The sequence below is a fragment of the Hyperolius riggenbachi genome, chromosome 3, assembly GCF_040937935.1.
Source record: "Hyperolius riggenbachi isolate aHypRig1 chromosome 3, aHypRig1.pri, whole genome shotgun sequence".
Classification (NCBI taxonomy): domain Eukaryota; kingdom Metazoa; phylum Chordata; class Amphibia; order Anura; family Hyperoliidae; genus Hyperolius; species Hyperolius riggenbachi.
In genome coordinates this window covers 315,587,301-315,610,004 of record NC_090648.1, presented here as the reverse complement: position 1 = coordinate 315,610,004, position 22,704 = coordinate 315,587,301, and the positions used below count along the sequence as shown (strand labels likewise).

General features: G+C 41.4%; 1 protein-coding gene across 12 annotated transcripts in view; it reads right to left on the bottom strand.

Moving 5' to 3' along the window:
- Positions 1 to 22,704, bottom strand: part of GRIP1 (glutamate receptor interacting protein 1) — a 799,607-nt gene that overhangs the window by 244,524 nt on the left and 532,379 nt on the right. The window lies entirely within an intron of this gene.

Here is a 22,704-nt window from a genome sequence, read left to right as displayed (position 1 = left end):
TTGGACTAAAGATGCTACCCGGGTTGCACAACTGTTAACTGCCTATAATCAATAGCTTCAGAAGTAGCATTATACATAAAAAGTCATGTTTTATAGCGAGCCAACCTACAATTAACACCATATCATAAAAACTCAATTACCAGACTACTGTTAAGCTGGCCGTAAACTATGAACTTTCCATGTTCGTCAGCGTGCAAAGCAGTGATTGGATAATGGTTTCTTTCTCAACTCACCTACAATGAAAACAAATTGACCGTGTGACTTAACAACCCATTCACGTACTAAGGTATGTTTAGGTTCCACATATAATTCCAAGGGGTTAGCTGCTGTAAGCTTATATATTAAAAAGCAAAAACATTGCTGTGGACAACCACACTGCATGTACAGTATATTTACAGGAACTATTATACTGGAACGCCCAGTGGACAAAAACTGCATTCCAAATATTATGCCATATGAAATACATTTAATGTAGTAGATCTTCTAAAATGCAACCTCCTCTAAAGACGTGCAGCATATAAGCACATTTCTAGTATAAGGAAAATGTTTCAAGTATGATTGTGTTTCCCCTATTTCAATGATGCACAGACGGGTGACCGAAGACTGGATTATGTGGACACAATTTTGTTACTTTAGGGAAGCAGGTGGATTGTTTTTCAATGTCTTTGCCAAGCTTTAATGGGAATCAGAGCCTTGCTTCTTTTCTTTTAATAATATATTCTATTCTATTGCCTAAACATGAATTGTAGTAAATTGACTTAGTAGTTGACATGTGTCTGGCACACACAACAAGTGCATTCCTACATGCGTGGTGCTTATAGGAAGAAACATGGGTTGTGTAATCTGTAATACTATGTTGTAGTCATATGCAGGAGGATAACCAGCAGTCATGTATGCTATGATTTGTCTATGGCGGCTGTTGTATTAATTCCCTTCTCCTCCATACATTTGTTGTATTGTTCCCGGATTTCATTTAGACTCAAACATAGTAAATATGGTTAAATTAAGTACTGCTATTGTACATGAAAATAATTTAAATGTACACAATTACTCCAAAAATAAATCATCAATCCCAAAATGTAAAAAACCCAAAACAAACCGAAAACAACTTATCAGTAAAGTTTCTTTGGCCAAACAGAAGTGTTTTGGCATCTTATTACTTTCAGGAGAGCCAAGCTGCAAATCGACTGCCTCATTTAAGCAGATAAAAGCACTTGGCTTTTTTAACTCGTGCAGTGGAAAAAAAAAAGGGATCTCAGACAAGTTATTAGTAGGTTAAGAACACCATGTACCCATGCTTGTCTCATGTCACATGTCAGCTCAGGTATTATTCAATGCACATGTGGAATGATGGATCGAAGCTGAAGAAAAAGGGAGCACCACCGGGGGGTGTCTTAGGGTTAGGCACCACCAGGGAAGGGTTGTGTGTGAGAGTAGGGTTAGGTTTAGCTGTAGCAAAATATTGGTAAATATCGATATTTTACTGACAAAATCCAGTATTACAATATTGCTAATCTTAGCAATAATTTTACTAGCGGCACTTCCCTGCGCCTTTTTCCAGGCACTTTTTTTCATATATGCATGATGGATAGCTTGTTTTGGAATGATCCCATGGAACTATTTCTGGAGCACAAATTGCGAAATTACTTAAAGCAGTAGGCTCAGCCATACTATGCCAGGGAAAAAAAAACACATATATAAGTAGATAAATACTTGAACTACTTACATAACACATGTATTATACTGTCCACGTTTTGATTTCAGTGAATGTTATATAGTAAATGACGAGAATTCTGTTCCTGGTGGGGGCCATGTCTTTTGCCCACAGTTAAGACTAACTCGTAATGTCATTTCTGCCCTTTACTTTTTTTCTTGTCTCCTCCAATCGCTGAGTCGCCTCAGCCTTGCTTGTAAACACAAGTGAGTAGGGGATTATGTTTCAGATAAGAAGCTGGCAGGGAAATAAAGGAAAGAGGAGGAATAGATTATAGATAAAAAGAACCCCCAGCATGCAATTCTTTGGCACGACTACTAAAGGGCCAGTGTTTCCTTAAGTATGTGATAACTCCAAATCATAACAGCAGAAAAAGTTTTGAAAGTTTTGAAAGTTTTGAATGCAGGCTTAGCATCTTTATCACTTAATACACTCAGACCAGTTGCTGTTGAAATTTGATTTTTATGGTGACGATACCGCTTTAATGCCAGCAAAGACAGTAAGGTTTTAGAACAAGCAGTGCATTGTAGCTTGCTGCCTGTGTGTATGCATTGCATTAGAACAGTCAGTGACATTGGTGTTTAAATTCAGGTTGCTCTCAAGCTTGATTCAAACATCTTTCATTTGATCCAAAATGACCAGGCTTAAAGGAAAACTGTAGTCAGAGGGATATGGAGGCTGCCATCATTTTTTCTTGTTAAACATTACCAGTTGTCTGGCAGCCCTGCTGATCTATTTGGCTGCATAAATGTGAATAATACCTGAAACAAGCATGCAGATAATTTACTCAGATCTGACAATAATATCAGAAACACCTGATCTGCTGCATACTTGTTCAGGGTCTATGGCTGAAAGTATTAGATGCAGAGGATCAGCAGAACTGCCAGACAACTCATATTGCTTAAAAGGAAATAAATATGGCAGCCTCCACATACCTCTCACTACAGTTGTCCTTTAAATTTGTCTGACATTCCTGTTTTAAAGTTCTGGTGGTAGGGCAAGCTCTTCCAATATGCCATGGCTCTTCTATAATACCCTGATCCACCAAACAGAATTCTGTTCCACATCTTGGTGGTAGCAGGTGTTCTACTTGATAGAGATGGTAACTTACATGCTAAGAATTTAAAATTGATGCAAATTTTGTGCTAATTCTATGCAGCTTGGAACTAGGGTTGCTCTCACGAGTAATCACGAGTGATTACTCATGATTCAAATGAGGCTTAATTGGTGCAGGTGTGCGGGGGGGATACAAGAGGTTATTTACCCATAATTCCGTCATCTGCCCTGCATTCCAAACAGCTTGCACGTGTCCTATTGGTCGCGTTGCAAGCCTCACACCGATGCACATCCTCCTTCCGGCTTGAAGGAGGAAGTGTGCCGTGGTGAGGCTTGCAGGGCGTCCAATAGTACGTGTGCAAGCTGTTTGGAAAGCAGGGTGGACGACGGAATTATGGGTAAATAACCCCTTGTATCCCCGCCGCACACCTGCGCCAATTAAGCCTCACTTGAATCACAAGTAATCACTCGTGATTACTAGTGAGAACAACCCTGCTTGGAACTGGATCAATCATAATAACCAGCAACTGCATTTGATTTGCAAAATCCCAAGCTGCATAAAATTAGTAAAGTGTGCATCAACTCAAAATAATTACCACCTTATTGCCCTTCTCTTCTAACAGAATGCATGTCGATTACTTGGTGTTTGACCAACACCTGTGTGTATAAAAGGGCAGGTATCCCCTGGCTAGCAGCCATTTAGTGTGATTGCAGTCAGTGCAGGCAGGGTTGTTACTGGCTGTGTTGTGATTTAAATAGTATAGTAGTAGTACAAGGACTGGAAAGATTAGGTTATTACTTTCACTGCTGCCTCTGGGGAATGAGAATAGGGGACTTGGCTGGGAGTCCAGTGTTTTATTCTCTAATTTCTGCAGGCTGGACCTATTTCTCATCTCTCTGCAATAGAGATGTAACTGTTTGCATACCTGAAAATTCTATTACGTGCAGGCTATTTGTGTGCTGATCCTTTTGTCACAGCAAAATACAATCTTTAAATTTTGTATAGAGTGTATACCTTTTAATACTGTTTTAACGCATCTCTCTTTCTGTATATGGAATTTCTATAAACATGGGTTTATATCTTGAGTATGGGATACAGCTTTGGGCACCACACTATAGAAAGGACATAGACTTGCTGGAACGGGTACAAATACAGGCAACTAAATTAATGAGAGGATGGAAGATCTCACTTAACAAGAAAAGTTGGACAAACTGGGCTTATTCAGCTTGGAAAAAAGGCAACTGAGAGGTGACCTGATTAACATGTATAAATACATCACAGGGCAATACAAAAGCTTAGCAGATTAGCTTTTTGTCCCTAGGGTTGTACAACGGACAAGGGGACATGATTTGCATCTGGAGGATAAAAAGTTTTTGCCATCTATTTAGAAAGGGGTCCTTCACAGTGAGAGTGGTTAAAATCTAGAATATCTTACCTCAGGAAGTAGTTATGACAAACTCTATATCTGCATTTAAAGGGTGCTTGGATGCTTTCCTTGCATTGAAGGGCAGCCACAGCTATAATTATTAGGTAATTTCCAGTAGAGTTTAACAGGGATTTATCTGACTGCCATCTGGAGCCAGGAAGGAATTTTCCCCTTTTAAGGCTAATTGGCCCAGGCCTTGTAAGGTTTATTCACTTTCCCCTGGATCAACTGGGATACGTGCAGGTTCAGTATGTTTTTTTTTTTCTGGTTGGACTTGATGGATGGATGTATGTCTTTTTTTCAAACTAAATCTACATCAGGCGACTTGGTGGCCTATCGATCATCCGATTCGATTATTATAATCAAATAAAAATCGGGGCCACCAAGTGCATGCCCGACTGGCAATGCAATTTTGGGCCGAAATTGGGTACATTAGTTGATTGCACATGATGCAATATGTAGGGCCGACTTGCTCGATTGGGTGCGTGGTGTAAACAGCGTGCGATATCAGCACAAGTGCCGAACACAACAAAACCCCGCCGATGTCCCCCATAATGTTAAATGTTCCCCCTTGTGCCCGATGCAAGCTATACATTGGCCTCAATACACTAAGATCATGCTGGAGATAATAAGGCAAGAGAAAGCTTACCTCCACACAGTGAGAGAGTTATCTTATCTCTTCATTCCTTACGTTACCTCCTCTGTAGTTAATTTACCTCCTCTGTAGTTAATTTACCTCCTCTGTAGTTATTTTCGCACGCAGTTAATTAACAGCCTGTCTTTAACTCTGGAGTTATTTTTATGAATGGAGAGTTAACTTAAAGACAGAAGAGTTAACTTTGGGTTTGCCTGAGGTAAAATGTTTCCTGAATACTACATGCCTCATCACCATGGTAACAACTCTAGAAATGTTATTAAAGACAGGAGATAAGCTTAGTGAATTGAGGCCATTATCTGTTCGCGGCCTTTGCTGGCTCTGGGCTTCCTCCGTTCTCCATACATGCGTGCCCCACATGGTTGCCTAGTAAGGGCACATGTGTGATGTCAGACACGCGGCCACGTTACTAGTCAACCACGTTGCGTGCGTGTATGGAGAATGGAGGAAGGCCGGAGCCAGAGGAGGACAGGCAATGGCCACAGACAGGTAATGTATAGCTTGCACGGGGCACTGGGGGGGAACATTTAATATAAGGGTGATAGCGACGGGTCGGCGAGGTAGCCGAATGCTAAGTCAGCAGGGCTGATTCCTGCTCAATTTCAGCATGAAAATTGATCAGGAATCGGCCTGCGTTGTATGGGCAGCCAACAGATCTCTCTCTGATCAGATTCGATTAGAGAGAGATTTGTCTCTAGGTCGAATCTGCCCATCATTGCTAGATATATGGCTACCTTTACTATGCAACTATAGGTACTTATTTATCTTACATGCACCATCTCAAAAAGCTGCAGTGTTGCATGGAATGTTGTTTTTGAGTGTGAGTTTAAGGCTGGATTCACACTTGAGTTGCATTGAGTTGTGACACATTGCATCCCATTGAAAAAAAGCATGCTGCGATGCAATGCAACACAACACAATGCATCTAAGTATGACTCCAGCCTCACAGACACACTAAAATATACCGTACTAGAATCCATTGAAGAAAACCTCTGGGGGATAGAAGTTAGATACTTACCTCAATATAGGGAAGCGTCTGAATGATCTAGAGACTTCACTGGTTCTCCTCCATCTCAACGCTGCTGGCCAGGCCTCTCATCCTTTCCACGGTCGCACCCTTTGTGTACAAGCGTGGCTGCACTGGCCATATGGCCAGTGCATTAGCACAAATCTGCTTGCATGTGTTTTTTTCCTCCAGTAAAGTCCTCTTTCCTACAGTAAAGTCCTCTACATGTCTAACTAGTTTTCAAATTAGCCATAATTGGTATCATTTTAACTGTGAGAATCATGAGAATAGATTTTGAGTTGATGTAAAGCTGAGGCCCACATCACATAACAAATAGGTTGGGACAAACTCAATCCAACATTTAAAAAAAAAAATCAAAATTGTGATAAATTAAACTACAAGTAACCATTAGTCCAAAATAAATAAATACATAAATCAATAATAATGGATTGCTGTGCATAAAGTTTGTTATCAAATCGGGTATATGTGACCTAATTTTAATCTAAATGAGCTGTACAATACATTTGGCAGCATCTTACAGCTTGGATCTATGTCATGGAAAAAATAGGCAGGGACAAACTCAACCTAACATTTAAAAAAAATAAATAAAACAAAATGTCACATTTATGATCAACCTTGGGAAAATTGCAGGAAAATCACATGAGTTGGAACCTTACAAGCTACCCGTATTTGAATAACTCTGGATGTTTTCTTTTCATTATGGTGATATTTGTGGCCTTTTTCTGAATTTCTTCTTGGGCTTTTCAAAGAAAAAAATGATGCTACAATTCTTTGTGCAAAAAATTGGCCTGTAGAAAAATGTATGCACGATTTGAGTTAAATTTGAGTTAATGGCCTGCTAAAGGCCCAGCTAGTTTAAAATGAGACATATGTGGCATAAATGTATATAGGTCTATATAGAATAGATTTTAGGGCATAGGGGATACAATTGCTGTCCACCCATCACACACAGGAATTTTACCAATACCAACACCAGGGGAGCACCACCTATTAGCACCACGTTACCATAGCATTGTGCCCATTACTGCAGTAGTGCCCATGGTGCTAATGGGTCATTGGGGGTGCTTTTTCTGAATGAGTTACAGTAAAGTCGCTACCTGTGCACGGCAACTTTACTATTGCTAAATGCATCAGGCCCAATGTCTTCTTAATGGAAGGTGGGCTGAAAGATCTTCTAATAACAGGTCTATCTTCACTTACACACCATATATCATTAAGGCTTTTATTTACTCACTATGTCACAACCCTACATACAAGTTGAGCTATTTGACAGCCTAAGTAAAACAAATTATTATTTTAGCTGATAGTTTACCAGTGATGACAGTACACTGCAGGTGGTAGTGGGTAAGCATAATTACAGATGGTGCATGGTTTTAAGATTCACCAGACTGGTAAACAGTAGGCAGCAGACAATTGCTTTTGGTGTCGAAAGTCTACTGTGAGTACACATCTCAAGTCACTAATTCACAGGAGGAGACACTTCACTGCCTTGAACTTGCATTCAGTTTATTCCATGTGTGTGACAGAATAAACTGAATGCACATCCAAGCCAGCGGAGTGCCTCCTGTGATTTAGTAGTCCACTGTGTGGTGGAAGGAGTGGTGTACCTGTCCAGAGGATTGGCACTGGCAACAGCTCTCCTATCGTGGATAGAGCTAAACTGTGGTCTGTAAGTTCAAATTTGACACATTTTAAACCAGTCTGTTATAAAATACTTTCTAAAAAAACCCATAATAAACAGCATAGTCTATTTAAGCACAGAACCTAGAGTTTAGCAATCCAGCCCTGTTAATTTTGGTCATAGGTCATGCAAGCCATGGCCAAACTCTCCACTATTCTATGTGCTCCTTAAAAGTCAAGCATGATACGGATACTATGACCACAAAAGAGTGAGATAGATTTCTTCTTTTTACCTTAAAATAGATTATACTGACAAGAGGGAAGGTAAAAGTAGAAGAAAGGACATATCGATCGGAGAAAACAAGGCTTAGTTACAAATCAGTTATTTCATGGTGTTCTATTGAATTTTCCAATAGATGATCAAAGTCAATAAACCTCATGTAAAGAAAAGTTTCAGGTAAGAAACAATAGGAAAGCTTTACAAACAATAATTGAAGTGTGTGAGCCAAAGACTGAATATCAATAACGGGGAGGTGCAGTTAATGACGAGTTAACTGCTTACATGATACAATAAAAATGAATGAAAAATGTGAAAGAAAGTAACTGTTGGCAGAAGAAGTGCGGTGAAAAATAAGATACTTCACATATTACATATTATGAAGCAGCATCACAAACACAATTTAAAATAAAGCAACATTCTAACATTCTGCATACAAAATTGAGTAAGCTCATTGGATAGGTACAAGAGGCTAATAACAATAGTAACACTATAAGAATGATAAATATACTAATATTTACAATGAACATATAGCACAAAAAAATAAAAAAGCAGCCCTAGAAGTGGGGTCTGGAAAGCACTTTCATGACCTGGAACGTTCTGTACATACAAACTTCTTTAGAGAACCAAGTTCTGTATATAAATGTGAATGTACTGTACTCCGCAAGAATGTTAAACAGCTAATATGTCACAATGGAGGCACGACTTGAACCACAAGGATTACAATTTTATGTGAATAAATAAGGCATCCGTTCAATACATAAAATACAAAACAGAAAAGTCAAAAGGTCAACAGTACTTACAAAGTCTAACATCTAAGGGTACAAGTGAGTTTAAAAACAGTTGTGTATGTATGATCGATGCTTTTCTTTTGAAAAACAAAACAGCAATGCTATCTCCAAGTGTATTACTTAAGAATTCTAGAAGCAGTAGAGTGTTGTACCACAAGAATTCTAAACATGAAAATAACTAAAGCAATAATATTGAAGGAGCTGTCCAGTGCTGATCCTGCACAGATACAAATTCAACACTGAAGCTAACTTTTTTCTGGGGAGTTACTGTCAAAAGGAAAATGTCTTTCCTGAAGGTGTGAAATGTGTGGTGCAAGAGAAGCATATGAAACTGTTGCACCCTTGGGGTCACCTGTCCCCCATTCCCCCACCCCACCTTAAAGGGACGCTTCTACCAGCCTCCTCCAGCCATCCCGTGCCCTCGCAGTCACTCACAGAGCCTCCGGTCCCCCACCACCAGTTGCGCTTGTGCAGGACGCTATTGAGGACGGGAACATGAAGAAGGATACGCGTGGCCAGGCCTGTGCAGGTTCCTGACTTAAGTGTCCCTTTAACACACCTTGACTTAGAACACTTGTTCATGTAAAAAAAAACCTAGAGTTACCTGAAAGTGTAACATATGGCATGGCATGCATCTTTTTAAAGGGAAACTGAAGTGAGAGGTATATGGAGACTGCCATATTTATTTCCTTTGAAATAATACCAGTTGCCCATAAATCCTACCGATCTCTGACTGCAGTAATACCTAAAACAAGCATGCAGCTAATCTAGTCATACTTAGCCAGAAACACCTGAGCTTGTTCAGGGTCTACGGATAACAGTATTAGAGGCAAAGCATCAGAAAGAGAGCTCAGAAATCTGCATTATTTAAAAGGAAATAAATATGGCAGCCTCCATATACCTCTCACTTCAGTTTCCCTTGAATATAATGTCATTAGCCTCTGCACAATTATAGAGTTTGGAGTCTGGAAAGCATGGTTAGGATCATGGGGAGCTTGGATTCTAAGCCTCCAGTCCAGGTGGAACCCAGCGGGTTACTTTAACAAGGAGTGACACAGACTGCTAGTAGGGTTGAAAGTATTGCTGTATTACTGGTTTTCTAGCATTTTCAGATGAACACAGGGTTGATTTATATTGTATAGCTTACTATTTTACCCTTGTTCTGAGGTCAGATAAACCCACAGTATACACACTATGAATGGTACAAGTCTGACTCATTCCACCCCCCTCACAACTTATTCCAGCATTAAAGTGACCCTGTAGTGGGTCATATATGCAGGCTACCATTATTATTATTTCCTTTCAAACAACTCAGACTGCCCATTTATCCTGCAGATCCTGTGCCTCTAGTACTTCAGTCTACTGACCCAGAATGAGGAGGCAGATCAGGTATCCAGACTAAAGTTTGACTACGCTAGCTGCATTACTTGTTTTAAGCTGTGTGAATCAGACACTACTGAAATCAAAAGGATGAACACCACTTTAGGGAACCTGAAGTGAGAGTAATTTGAAGGCTGACATATTAATTTCCTATTAAACTATTCAAGTTGCCTGGTGTCCTGCTGATATATTTGGCTGCAGAAGTATCTTGACAACACACCTGAAACAAGCATGCACCTAATCCAGTCAGACTTCAGTCAGAAACATCTGATCTGCATGCTTGTTCAAGGTCTATGGTCAGCAGGACATCCAGGCAACGTGTATTATTAAAAAGAAACAAATGTTGGCCTCTATATTCCTCTCACTTCAGATGTGCTTTAAAGAGAATCTGTACTCTAAAATTCTTACAACAAAAAGCTTACCATTCTATTCATTATGTTCTCCTGGGCCCCTCTGTGCTGTTTCTGCCTCTCTTTGCTGCAATCCTGGCTTGTAATTGCCAGTTTTAGGCAGTGTTTACAAACAAACTAAACAGCTTGTGATAGGCTCACATAAGCAGAGTGTGTGAGTCATACAGAGCCTGCAGGGGGCCTGGAGAGGGTGTGTATAGCTTCTATCCAATCACAAGCAGCCCTGAATATTCCAGTCTGACAGCCTCAGCCCCACAGAGCTGACAGAGGAGAGAAGATTAGATCATATAACAGAGATAATACAGTCACTGTGCAAGTAGGAAAGGCTGCAGTAAGCCAGACCACATTAGAGCAGGCACTGGAACTTATAGGATAGAAGAAATAAGGATGAAAATTTTGTTACAGAGTCTCTTTAAAATAAAACAGAGATGGCAGTCTCCAAATGCCTCCATTTACAAGGACACTCTACTGCATTTGAAGCAGTGTGCTAACATTCTGCTCCAGTGCTCCATCTGCTGACGATTTTACTTTGAAGCCTAAGTTTATTTTACTTTAAGATAATTTCATTGCAGAGATTAATTTTTTTGGGGAAAAACCCCCACCTTTATTCTTATACTGCATGCTTGCTTCTTAAACATACAGGATGTTGACTTTCATCTTAAAAGCTACTACATTCTACCTTAAAGCTAAATGTCCTTTAACTGAGTATATTGCACTGTGATAATATTACAAACATACAGTGAGTCATACAGTGCAATCAATGTGTGCCACACTCCCACTGTAAACAACCACATTGATAGGTTAACACACACATTGTGGGGCAACGCAAGAGACTTGATGTAGAAAGGCCCTCATAGTAAGTGTATATGTGTAGATACAAGTATAGTACATGCATTTGTCCCTACTTGTGTGGTATCTTCAGAAATTAAATCTGTTTCTTTAGCATTAGGGCATGCAACCTCCAGCAACATGCTTCTCCAGTACCAGAGTAAACTAAACATTTCCTTTAGCTCCATATTTTGCCATCTTTGGCATAAGCATACCTTGTCTCCTCTATTCACTAGACATGTGAACAGAGTACGCTGTATGATTAATTTGGTGCAGAGCGTCGAGATGGTGCAACATTTCTGGCTGCCAACTTTGTACCTCAGAGTCCTGCAGAACATCTGCAAGACTGTATGTCAGCCAGGAGTTTGTGTTTTCCCTTCCCTGGGAAAGGGTTAACATTAGCAAAATGTTCCCTGTAACAAATATACAGCATATGCATAATTAAAACCTTTTCAGTTCTGAGTGAAATTTAACAAAAGTCTGCTCTTCTCATACAAGCAAATACAATTATAGTGCAATTCTAGAGGAATATATGACTGGTGATTAGATAAAAAATTTGAATCAGGTACACATTCATCTTACTTTGCTTCTGAACAAATTGTTTCTCTGGTAATCATAAATTCTGTTCAAAAACTTTCAAAAGACGAAATCACAGCAAGCGCAGGGCAGTCATTTTCCCTGCAGAACACTTTACATCTGTAAAAGGTAAAGTCACAATATCTGTAATTTCCAGAAAATAAGCTTCTTATCAATGCTGCACAGCTAAACTCACAAACATGACTCAGCTGCTAGCTTAGTATTTGCTTTGCCAAATATGTATGACTAACAATCAAAAAGTTTGACTTCTGAAATGGATCTGAAAGACCTTTCATCTTGACTACTTCACGGTTTCACACATCCCCATCCTACCTCAACACACTAGTCTCACTAATGCACCAGAGCCCGATCGCTGCTGGAATAGAATTCAGACTGCTGGTCCCCAAACTACTCGCTCAGTAATGGGAAACACACTAGCAGACTACATATTTGGTTGCCTTAAACATCTGCCAGGTCAAACTATGAGGCAAATGAGCAACAAGGCTTTACTGTGTTAATGCTAAACATTCTTCTGAGTTTTTGGATTTAAAAAACCCCCTGAAAAATCTATATATCTAATCGGTAGTTGTATTGCACGGTGTGTACGCAACTGTGTGCGCAACAGATGAGTCCATGCCATGCAAGGCACAAGCCACCACCTACCTGCTACAGTGGAGAAGAGGGGAGGGCGGTCACAGGGGTGCGCAGTGCTCATGTGCAAACACAGTGCATGCTGGTCAGGTGCCCATGCATGCGTAGCAGGGAGAGGGGCGGGGCGGAATGGATGGGGATTACTAATTGTCTAAACAAACCTGATTAAAAGCCTAGGAGATATTTGTAATACTTTTCAAACAGAGAACACAAATATGTAATGTAAATATAAACTGGGATATGTGAGGGTGCAGGACAGAATGGAGCCTAATGTTTCTCCTCCTCATTGTATGGTATTTCTGGAAGAAAATGTTGTGTAAAATTGTACATATATTGTATGTACAGTCTAATGTTTTAAATCTCAAATGGCTGTTTATATTCTTTTCTTTGGTTGAAGAATTTGGAAGAATTCTGATGAGGTTTCTGGTGTAAGCTCCACCCCCTTTTTATGACTTGCTTTCTTTCTCACTGCCTCCCTTGTTGTCTGGAAAGTGTGGTTAACTGACTTGAAACACTGCATTCAGCCGCATTATTTTATCAGTCGTGGTATGGAAGGTATCCAAAGGTACTGGCAGGTCAGTGCTGCAGAGCCAGAAATATCACTGCTTTACATTAACTGGGACATGCATCTCTGATATACATCTGGGGACTACTGCACAACTAAGCTCTGTCTGGGGTTACAACTTAAAGCTGTTCATACAGGATATTAAAATTGACATACCTGAATCAGTCATGAAACTGAAAGCAAATGCTCACCATCAGTAGTGGCAATCTTTTAGCTGATGGGTTTCCTGTCCCGTACACTTCTTTCATGGACAATTATGCAATCAATCCTAATGTAATCATCTGAATGATTATATCTGTGGCTTTTAAAACCAGTCTGTAATGAGGTTGGGGGGAATTCACTGTAAGCTACACCCATACACTTGCTAGTGTTCAGTGCAGGCAGTGGAGAGGCGGACACCGCACTGTGTCACAAGCGCAACTGTGCTCAGATGAGACATAATGATTGTTTTGCTGCCGGGTAACCACACAGCCTAACAATTTAGCCTGGGGGCCCACAGGGTTGCGGTTATGCCCCTGCTATACACATTCTACCTGACATTCATACAGAAAGTCAGTGTTGCAAATCCAGCAAGCCGAGTAAATTAAAAAATGAATCATGTAAAGGTGAGTGATGTGTAAGGCAGTGAGGCACACTATTTTCTGCACTGAAAATCCTGGTGTATTCCACATAAAAAAAAAAAACAAACAAACAAAACCCATGAAACTGAATTAGGGCTTTTATAACGTATTTGTGTGGATTTTTCCCAGGCACAAATGTTTCCTCCCACATATGTTACCTTTCTACCTTAGAACATGCAAGGGAAAGAGGACTATGACTATGGAAGGGATAGTACTGAAAGGTTTTCTGAGTGACACTAAAGCTGGAGACTCACTATGAGCGCTTTCTGACCATCAGATCTTTCTGAACCTTTTTTAAACATTCCCATCGACTTGCATTAAAATTGCTGTAAAATCGCCACGATCATGGCAATTTCACCATGGTTTTACTACAAGTCAATGGGAATGTTTTTTTTTTAAAAAAAATGCTCAGAATGCTGTGATGGTCAGAAAAATACTCAGACAGCGCTTATAGTCTGTCTACAGCCTTAGGCCCCATTTCCTCTGTGTCCAATTTATGGTCATTCCCATACAATGCAGGCAAAACCTGTATTCTACTGGAAAAACCAATATAAATTGTCAGGCTGCTTCCACCTAATCAAACGTGTTCATTACCCACTTCATCCCAAAGGCGTTTTCGCCCTAACGGATAAGAGAAGTTTTCACCTTTCAGTGCTCATCCCTTTTTATTTGCCACTAGCTTAAAGGGACCCTGAGCGCTAAAAATATACAAAATTGGTACTTACCTGGGGCTTTCTGCAGCCCACCGTAGGTTGGTAGGTCCCCCGGCGTGGTCCTGGCTCCTATCCGGGTCTCTCCGCCACGTACCGCCGACACCCGAGCCGGGTGTCGGGCTCCCACTTCCTGAACCGGTGCGCTCTTCGTCATCACGTTGGCCGCTGCGCCTCATTACGGCGGCCAGCGTGACAGTACTGCGCATGCGCAGTTTAACCTTTTTGGGGGTTGATATTTGTTTTCAGTAATTTTTATTTTCTATGCATTTTAAAAGGGAAAGCAAGGAAAAAAAATGAAAAAATACACTATTTCTCCACTATACACTGCTACTGTACATAAAACCCACACATTTTATCTGCCTACTTGTCCTGGTTATCACAAGATTTTAATTATGTCCCTAGTACAAAGTATGGTGACAATATAGTAATTGGAAATAAAGGTGTATTTTTCTCTTTGGTGTTTTTTTTTCCCCCACTATTTTCACGTACAAGCGCACAGCGGCAGCAGCACTGTCTGACTTATAAAAACGTCCTGGAGCCATTAAGCGGCTCTAGCAGGACGTTTTTATAAGTCCGGTTGTTACTAAGTGGCAAAAAATAACAAAAAAAAAAAAAACTACAGTGTTTTTCAAGATGACAGATGCATTGCTCAACAGAGGAACATAGCACCACTTGTACTGATGCATGTGTAATAATACGGAGACGTAAGCACACGTCCTCCAGAATGCTGCGTCACATCCGGACCGCCAGCCCCTAAAGGAGACAACCCTAAAGCCAACCTGAAGCCAAAAAAATAAAACTTATGATATAATGAATTGTATGCGTAGTACAGATAATGAATAGAACATTAGTAGCAAATAGAATGAATAGAACATTAGTAGTGAAGGGGCTTGCGTATCACAATGAAGCAATGACCGGTTATAGGAGTGTGTTGGGGGGCACACCTGACCCAAGATAATAAGGTCATTGCTTCATTGTGGACAGTTGTTCTGTCATTGAGCTACCTCAGCCCGACCATATGGGCTTGAAAACCTCCATCGCCTGCACTCTCACCATCGTGCACACCAGTCCAGCACGGCCAACACTACAAAAACAGCTGTTTGCGGTGCGTTACACAGTGAGTTTGGTCTGTCAGTGTAAAGCAGTACACTACTTACACTAACTGCTGATCCATGTATACACATGCAAAATGTTTTCAAGCACTTTAGACCTGCGTGATTTCTGCAATGTGATTTCTGCCTTTCAGGGATTATAACGCTGCTGTGCATCAAATCCGTAATTTTCCCCGGGACTCCAGGTGTTAGATCCCTTGAAACATCTTTTCCATCACTTTTGTGGCCAGAAACAGTGTTTGTAGTTTTTCAAGTTTGCCTGCCCATTGACGTCTATCGCGGTTTGAAAAGTTTGGAGGTTCGCGAACTTTTTCGGAAGTTCGAGTTCGAGGTTCGTGAACCTCTGTGAATCGGAGGTTTAAGCCAACTCTACTTCCAGTGAAACACACCAACACCCTCATCTAATGCCCAACACTAACCCCCCTACTGATTAACACTAACCTCCTCATTGTAATAAGTAACACTCATCACAGCGCCCAAACGATTGCCATTTGTAGCCGATAGTCTACAAATAGGCGATTGGCTGAAACAATTATTTCCTATGTAGCAACTACTACCCACATCAGCCGCCAAACTCACTGTACCTGTAATTTACATTGGCGTCTATTAAACGCCTGACAATCCTTGTGCCCAAATTACCTTATCCACTCTAAAATGCCTGTTTCCACTAGAGCGAACTGCATGCAGATTCGCATACCCAATAGTTAATGGGCCTGTTTCCACTTGTCAGGAAATCTGTGCGGTGGACTGTGCAGAAAAAATCTGCACAGCAGAGCCATCAGAATTCGCACACAGCAAGGATAGTGTGCGAATCGCCTGTAATGTAATTAATAGGAAAATCGCATGCGTTTTCGTAATGCGAATTTTCCATGTGAATTCTCATACATTTTCACGTAAAATTAATGTAAAAGCACACAGCCACTGACATGGTTAAATTCGCATACTTACAAAGATATGCGAAAAAGCATGCGTTTCCACGTTAAAATTCACAAACACGAACAATTTCGCATCCGTATACGCGTTTTCCACAACGGAATCGCACCACACTAGTGGAAACGTAGCCTAAGTTGTTTTGGAGTCCCACGCCTGCAACATGCATGGTGCCAGTGGAGCTAGACCAGAGAAAGCATCTGATCTGCATGCTCATTCTGGGCCAGTGACAACACATTAACACAGAATTCAGGCAACAAGCATTATGTATTAGAGAGTCAAGACGGCAGCCCCCGTACTCCTCTCACTTCCGGTTCCCTTTATTTTAGCCCTGTGATTTTTTTTTTGTTTGTTTTTGTTTTACACCAATGAAGGTAATACAGGTGATTCACTTAGCTTTCTGGTACTAATATTTTTTAGGCTGCATTTGTAGAAAAATGAAAAGTTAAGATCTGAGAAATCTGACAAGCTACGTAATAGCACTGGACAATCAGACGTCCGCCCTTCCTTCACATCCTACTCGCTCTTGGTAAGCATGAAGTCGCTTTTCACATAAACTGTTCTATTCCTTTGGTCTGATTCTATTGTAGGAGAAAGAGGATAAGAAGCGACCTAAAACAGTAAAGAACATAACATTTCAGATACTGATGCACAAGTATGATGCCTCTCAAAATTCTTCCTTCCTTTTAAATGTGAAAGCTGAGTCTATAATTTGCCTAACCTTTGGGACCAAACAAATGTTTAAAGAGAACCTGTACTGAGTAAAAATATTTAAAATAAACACATGAGGTAACTTCAAATGAAAATTACAGAGTTACCTTGCCATCAGTTCCTCTCAGAAGCTCACCATTTTCTTCTGACAATAATCCCATCCAGTTCTGACAATATTTTGTCAGATCTGAAATATATCAGTTGCTGTCAGTAAAATATCAGTTGCTGTCAGTTATAGCTGAGAGGAAAACGGATGTACCAGGCAATGTCCATGTTTCCCTATGGCTCAAGTGGACGATGTTACAGTTTAACTGTGTGCTGACCAGAAAGCTGTTATGGGGTAATGGCTATTTTCAAAATGTAGAACGGAAAATTCCCTTGATCATAGTGAACAAATAGGACAGGAGAAAGACACTGAGGAGTAGACTACATGGAAGGTAAGTATGACTTGTGTATGCCTATTTTGACTTTTATTTTCAGTACAGGTTTTCTTTAACCACTTCAGGATTCGGCGTACGCTTAACTACGCCCCTGAATCCTGAAGTGGATTGCATACGAGCGGCCGTTCCATGTCAGTTCACGGGGGGTGTCTCCATGAACACCCTGCGAGCCTCCGATCGTGGCTCGCAGGGTAAATGTAAACACACGGGGAAGATCTTCCCCGGTGTTTACATGTATACGGCGCTGCTGCGCAGCAGCGCCGTGGCGGAGATCGGCGATCCCCGGCCTCTGATTGGCCGGGGACTGCCGGCACCTGATAGGCTGAAGCCTATCCTATCCGGCGCAGGACGGAATTCCGTCCTGCGCCGCTCACAGGGGGAGGTAGAGGGAGGGAAGGGGAAGGCGGCCAGGATGCGCTGCGGAGGGGGGCTTTGAAGAGAGCCCCCCCCCGCAAGCGCAAGCAGCCGGCGGCGATCAGACCCCCCCAGCAGGACATCCCCCTAGTGGGGAAAAAAGGGGGGAAGTCTGATCGGCCTGGCTGCTAGCTGATCGGTGCTGCGTGCTGGAGAGCCCACGCAGCACCGATCAGCAAAACCACCCGGTATCCGGAAGTGGTTAAATATGATATCCAGCTAAAAATATTAAAAACATATTCCTCCCTCCCTTTCCCTGAAGTCACATAAGCTGGGTAAATAATTTTTTAAAAACTAGTTCAGAAGAAAACTGGGTACTTATCCGTTAGCCGGGCGCATCCTCTAGGTGGCGACAAAACTCCACCAGAGTTACAGCTTTCCCTACTATCCATGTCGGCCTGGAGGGGGAATAGTAATTAGCGCCACCTGCCGGATGTGCCCGGCTAACGGATAAGTACCGAAAACAGTAGCGAAAATGCAACTAACCCTAGTTCTTCTTTTCTTCCAATGTCAGGCAGGCTTTCTTATGCAAATCATCAGAGCCTGCTGTCCTAAACTGACCTAGTTTCCCAGTAGCCCTGATGCCGCTCTATAAACTAGTACAGGAAAGTTATTAAGTGGCACGTCAGCCATGCTCACCTCCTGTGCCCTGATTGGAAGGGGTAAGTGGTGGATAATAGTGAGGGTTTAAATGGGCCATTGGTGAAAGGATCTGGCTTCATTGCACAGATGTACGGCAACACAAACTGGGGAATGGTTATATCCATGAAAGCTTAACCACAAGAGTATTTTCTTCAGAAAAAAAATAAAAAGCCACACATCAAAGGAAATTATAGTTGGATTAATAGCATTTGTAGCCTGAAATAATCATATTTGACTGAATCCGAGTGCAGAGCCAACAATACATTCTAAACCACACAGAAACATCCTATCAGATGTGCCAAACATATCCATGCAGAACACTCTTCCAAGTCATATTGCCATGGCAATCATTTCAGGCAAGAATTTCCACTAGGGATATTGTTCATGTAACATAGATTTCCTGAATACTCTACTTAAGACAAATATCCCACTGAAGGCCAAAACCTGTCCTTTTGGATTTTCCACTCTAATTCCATACTGAGTCTTGACTGTGGAACCTACCATCTGTCTGAAGTCTGCTACAGCTTTTCTATCTGCCACAAAAAAATATCAACTAATTGCATGTTGCTGTGGGCACTTTGTGTAAGATTCAGTACATATGAAATAGAAGCTCGGTTGGGCAGTCTGCTCAAACCTTCTGTGCTTACACAAGGCCATGTTTATTGTAGTATAAATTTACAACAAACATGTCAAAATATAGTAGACCTAATACACTTTTTGACAGTCTCTTATTTTGATAAATCGTCTTCATAAAACAATTTTTGGTTTTAAATTTTTTTTTATTATTATTATAATAATAAATTAGAAACAATAACTTTCTTACAGACATATTAAAGGGACACTGTAGGGGTGGGGGGACAATGAGTTGACTTTACCCGGGGCTTCTAATGGTCCCCCGCAGACATCCTGTGCCCGCGCAGCCACTCACCAATGCTCCGGGCCCGCCTCCGGTTCACTTCTGGAATTTCAGACTTTAAAGTCTAAAAACCACTGCGCCTGTGTTGCTGTGTCCTCGATCCCGCTGATGTCACCAGGAGTGTGCCTGCGCTGTACGCTCCTGGTGACAGCGGGATCGAGGACATGGCAACACAGGCGCAGTGGTTTTCAGACTTTAAAGTCTGAAATTCAAGAAGTGAACCGGAGGCGGGGCCGGAGCATCGGTGAGTGGCTGCGCAAACACAGGATGTCTGCGGGGGACCATTAGAAGCCCCGGGTAAGTTCAACTCATTTTCCCCAGACCCCCCTACAGTATCCCTTTAACCACTTGCACACTCATACCGTGCGGTGGCAAAGTGGTAGCTGGAGGACCAGCGACGCACATCTGCGTCGCCAGGTAGCCTCCCTAATTAATCAGGAGCGGCCGTTTCCTGTTAGATCACGGAGCGGGTCTCCGTGAATAGCCTGCGAGCCGCTGATCGCGGCTCACAGACTAAATGTAAACGCAGGAGACATTTGTCTCCTTTGTTTACATTGAACGGCGCTGCTGCGCAGCAGCGCCGTAAGGCAGGTCGGTGGTCCCCGGCCAATCAGCGGCTGGGGATCACCGCCATGTGACAGAGGACATCCTGTCACAGGCTGCACAGGACGGATAGTGTCCTGTGCAGCCCCGATCACCAAGCGGGACAGGTAGTAGAGGGAGGGGGGAATTTCGCTGCGCTGGGGGGCTCTGAGGTGCCCCCCCCGCAAACCTCAGGCAGGCAGGAGCGATCAGACCCCCCTGCACATCATCCCCATAGGGGGGAAAAAAGGTCTGATCGCTCTGCATGCACCCTGATCTGTGCTGGGGGCTGCAGAGCCCACCCAGCACAGATCACAAAAAACAGTGCTGGTCCTTAAGGGAAAGGCTGGGTCATCAAGTGGTTAACAAGTTTCAAAACAGTGTTCAACATGGATGAACTATTGTTTACATATCGAATGAAGTAATTACGCACATAATCAAAAACACAGACCACAAGATTAACAGAAGGTTGACACTTAGAAAATCCTTTTAATATTGCAACATTCTGTAATGTCGGGTCAATGCAGAGCACTTTTATCCCTTAAACTGATAAGTCAATCATGGTATAACGTCACGAAGAACAATATTTGAACGAAATGGGGAACAAGCCCAAGTTTTTGATTAAGGTCATTATCCAAAAATCAAAATCTCAACAGTAAAGGATGGGAAGGATGGGATAAAAGAGAAGTTTGTAGAGCCTAAGGAACTCAAGCTGGGTATCTGCCAGGAAATCAGGTCAGCTCTGCTTGAGAAAATATTTAAGTGAGATGCAAATTGTCCAGGTTTACTGCAACTTTTTTAAATTGCATGTAGCTTGGGAAAGGAGCCAAAACAAATCAGCAGGACCTGCATTTGGTTGGTTCATTTCCAAGGCGCATAAAATTTGCAACAAAAAAGCAATACAAATTAGCATGTAATCTATCATCTCTAGTCCTGGACATAATATATGTGATTTTAAACAAACGTTATCAGATATTTTTTTTTTTTACACAAGCCAACAGACCAATTTTCTAATCGGCTTCAATCAGGAGAGATTGGCAAATCATACCTTCTAGCAGCTGACACAGTTAACCTAAAGCTACGTTAATTGTTAAAGGGGCACTATGGCGAAAAATTGTAAAATTTTAAATGTGTGCAAACATAGACAAATAAGAAGTATGTTTTTTCCAGAGTAAAATGAGCCATAATTTACTTTTCTCCTAGGTTGCTGTCACTTACAGTAGGTAGTAGAAATCTGACAGAAGCGACAGGTTTTGGACTAGTCCAACTCTTCATAGGGGATCCTCAGCAAGGCTTTTATTCTTTATAAAGATATTTCCTAAAAAGGATATAAACAATGATGCTGGCCGGCTTCCCTGCTCGCTACACAGTTTTTGGGCAGTTGGACAGAGCAACTGCCATTAACTAAGAGCTTTTGAAAATAAATCCCTGATAATCCCCCATGAAGAGATGGACTAGTCCAAAACCTGTCGCTTCTGTTTCTGCTACCTACTGTAAGTGACAGCAACATAGGAGAAAAGTAATTTATGGCTCATTTTACTCTGGAAATAACGTACTTATTTTTATATGTTTGCACATATTTAAAATTTTACAATTTTTCCCATAGTGCCCCTTTAAGTTACAGCCACGACTTCCCCCTCTTGGTGGCACTAAATTACATGTTAGATGTATATATCAATCAGCAGTGCCAATATTTAGTCTATTTGCATCAATTACTCAGTCCTAAATCCAATGGGTTCGCTGTGGGATTGTCCAATGTGGGAAATGTCAAGCAGAATACGTCCACTGCGCTCCCGTTCCAGAATAATAAATCTATAAAAAGACAAGCATACTATACATAGCGTAATACTGATTTCACAAGTTCACTCTTCAAAACCCGTGCAGTGTGAGCAACCAGTGTATCCACTCGTGTTACCACCACCAGTAATCGGAGAGGATCACCAGATTCTTGCCACCTCGCCATCTCTCGCTTTATATTTGTACCTCACCCCAGCACATCAGTAAGGCACACCCATTCCTAAGATATTTAATTTCTTCATAAAGAATCACTAAAATACAAGTAAAAAACTCCGCACGGCAGATACCTTTTCGCCTACAAGGGCCTTAGGAGCACCGGTCTGATATGCTCATCTCTATCTTGGAGTCTGAGTTTTTAATTGGCGCGAGAAGCGCGGTTATGTATCAATTGTCTGACCATACTGCGCAATGAGTTTTTTACTTGTATTTTAGTGATTTTTTTATGAAGAAATTAAATATCTTATCTTACGAATGGGTGTGCCTTACTGATGTGCGGTACAAATATAAAGCGAGAGATCCACCTGAAAAGCGAGGTGGCAAGAATCTGGTGAGCCTCTTCGATTACTGGTGGTGGTAACACGAGTAGATACACTGGTTGCTCACACTGCACGGGTTTTGAAGAGTGAACTTGTGAAATCAGTATTACGCTATGTATAGTATGCTTGTCTTTTTATAGATTTATTATTCTGGAACGGGAGCGCAGTGGACGTATTCTGCTTGAAATTACATGTTAGGCTGGTGACAAATTACACGTTAGGCATATTTTTAACTCTTTGCTAATGCTTTGCTAATTAATAGTGGATATTTTTCTAAATTGTATATGATCAGAGTTTTTCTTCCTTAAAGTCAG